The sequence below is a fragment of the Penaeus japonicus genome, unplaced genomic scaffold (assembly GCF_977035675.1).
Source record: "Penaeus japonicus unplaced genomic scaffold, GWHDUDI00000001_assembly GWHDUDI00000003, whole genome shotgun sequence".
NCBI lineage: Eukaryota > Metazoa > Arthropoda > Malacostraca > Decapoda > Penaeidae > Penaeus > Penaeus japonicus.
This window is the reverse complement of record NW_028234405.1, coordinates 11,090,923-11,093,557: the sequence shown is the minus strand read 5'-3', so window position 1 is coordinate 11,093,557 and position 2,635 is coordinate 11,090,923. Positions and strand designations below refer to the sequence as shown.

Here is a 2,635-nt window from a genome sequence, read left to right as displayed (position 1 = left end):
CCTCCTCCTCCTCCTCCTCCTTCTTTAAATCTCCGCGATTTTCAAAGCTTATCATCATCATTCGTCCATCCTTCCGTTCGTCCGAGCGCCAAGGAAAACGACTGACGTACGGCGAGCGAAAGATGGGAGGGAGACCGAGAGAGAAAGAGCAGAGGAAGGCGCAGACGGGGACGTCCGGTAGCAGACTCGGAGGCGTGCCTTCTTTCCCGAAAAACAACAGTTCCGTCGGCCGCGTTTGAAAGGTCGCGGGAGGTCGCCCTGAATGGACGCCGAAGGGAGGAGCGGAGTACGAGGTGGTGGAAAATTCCCCTCCGTAGTGATGTCATTGATCAGGTGCTGCCGCCCCCCGACACACCTCCGCCGCAGCCAGTCAGAGAGCGGCCGAGCGCGCCGCCGACCAATCAAGGGGCACCCGAGTCCGCCGTCGTCCAATGGCGACGTCGCCCCCTGCCAATGTTGCACACACTTTGCAACTCTGGAGCAGTTATTTCGCATCCAGTCGTTGAGCTATTTCGGGAAAGGCATCAAACGACGCATTTGCTCGCCTCTTGTCACCATTATCACCCACCGCATCACTTAAGTGCAAGGAAATTCAGCGATCAAGGGAGACAACGAGTGCAAATAAGCCACCCTTTGTCAGAAGATAGTGTAAGAACAGACACCTACAGATATGGGCGGGAGGGAGAGGGAGAGAGAAGTGGAAAAAAAATGAGAAAAGAAGCACAAAGAGAGAAAAAACAATAAAAAATAACAAGTCAACATCGATCCAAAATTGAGAAGAAAAAAAAAACAATAAAAAAAAAAAAAACAAAGACGACGAAAACAGAAATCGAAGCGCCCACACCGAGCGATCCCCAGCCACGCACAACACGAGGAAACGAACACACACAAACACACGCACAAACTCACATATACACAATCACCCCGCCCCCTACACCTCGGACGAGCCCCCACAACAACCTCTAAAGACAAGGTGAACCATATACTAGTATCTACCCTGCCTGGTCTTTGCTTTACCTAATGAATACCTTCGGGCTGCATTCCGATACCCATTCCCTCCCTCCCTCCCTCCCTCTCTGCCTCCCCCCCTGCCTGGCTCCCAGTCTACCTACCCTCCCTCTCTCGCCCCCTCCCTTCCCCCAGTCCCCACCCCAAGCCTCTCTTCCTTAACGACAAGCTTACATTTACGGAATAAATTCTGGCTTAAGTTTGGATAGAGGGGGGGAGGGGGGGAAGGAAGGGGAGGGGAGGGGGAATTGCCGAGGGAGCAATGGGTCGGATTGGGTAGGATGGGGATGGGGATGGGGTGGGGGGACGTAAAGTTGGGGTTGGAGGGGGAGGGGGAGGGGAAGGAAGGCACAGACAAGTGTGTGGGAGTATGTGCGTAGGAGAGATATGAAGAGAGGGAGAGGGTTTCTTAAAGAAAGAGTAGAAAATGAAAAAAAAGAGAAGAAAGTTGAAAAAAGAAAAGAAAAAGAAACGAAAGAAAAATAAAAGAAGAAAAGGAGAAAAAGAAGGAAAATCAAAGAGAAGAGGGAATCTCTACGAGACTCCCTCTCCCCCCTCCCCCCGTCGCGCCGAGAGGAGGAGAGCCTTGTTGCTATACTCTGAGACCCAAGACCTTAAAATGAACCTCCCCGTCTGTACTGTGTCACACTCGCTCGTGTCTCTCCTGCTCTGTGCCATCTCCCTTTTCGCTTGCATGGTAGTAAGAAAGAAAGAAATGAGGAAGAAGAAACATAAATAGATAGATAGATGGATAAACAGAGAGAGTAGTGGTGGTGGCGCTAGCAATGTTAGAAGGGATAATGATGATGATAAAGACAAGAAAATAAAGGGGAAAAAAGTCTAAGAAGACAGATGGCGGCAAAAAAAAAAAAAAAAAAAGAAAAAAAAAAAAAAAAAAAAAACTCACAGTATCAAACATGCAAATATCATGAACTGCAAAAAAATGGATACTCGTTACAGTTAAACATATCAAGAACCGTTAGTAGGATTGGTTCCGAAGACGAGGAAAGAAAAAGAAATACATAAGCAGGCAGACACGCAGACAGACAGACAGACACACACACACACATACACATACACATACACACACAAACACACACACACACACACGATGACTTTTTAAAAAATATCATCTGCGTACAACGTTACTGCATATTACATAAGAAAAAACTTACGTAACCGCCTGAGACTGATGCAATAACAGAAGCCAATAACCAAATTAAGCCAAGCCACACACAGACAGACTCGACTTATAAGACAAGGAGTTACCTTGATACCCCCCCCCCCTTTGTCTGTGATAAGGCAATCGCACTGCAAGACGGCTGGATTTTTAACACGTGGCAACCAAGATTTAATATTATGAAAAGTGAAATGTGCAATTGATAAGTCCCTATTTTTCCTTGATTCTTTCTTTCTTTCTTTCTTTCTCAATCACTCTCGTTTGTTTCAAAGCTCTCGAACTGGGTGTGTTTGTCTGTCAGTCTCTCTTTAATAACCGATCTATTTTTGCTCGCACCTGACCTTGAATGACGTTTTAAAAGCAGTTGCATCCTCATCAGTTGCTATCGCTATCGCTTGACAAAAAAAACTAACAGGCAGACATAAGAAATGTCAAATAACCAATAAT

At 46.8% G+C, this 2,635-nt stretch overlaps 1 protein-coding gene across 1 annotated transcript in view; it reads right to left on the bottom strand.

Annotated features, from left to right (window-relative positions):
• LOC122265957 (Uncoupling protein 4A) overlaps positions 1 to 1,466 on the bottom strand; it is a 23,576-nt gene extending 22,110 nt beyond the window's left edge. The window contains exon 1 of the mRNA XM_086534264.1: positions 1 to 1,466. This exon is cut by the window's left edge and continues 610 nt beyond it. The gene's annotated coding sequence lies outside the window, so the exon portion shown is untranslated.
• Positions 1,467 to 2,635: the final 1,169 nt, after the last annotated feature.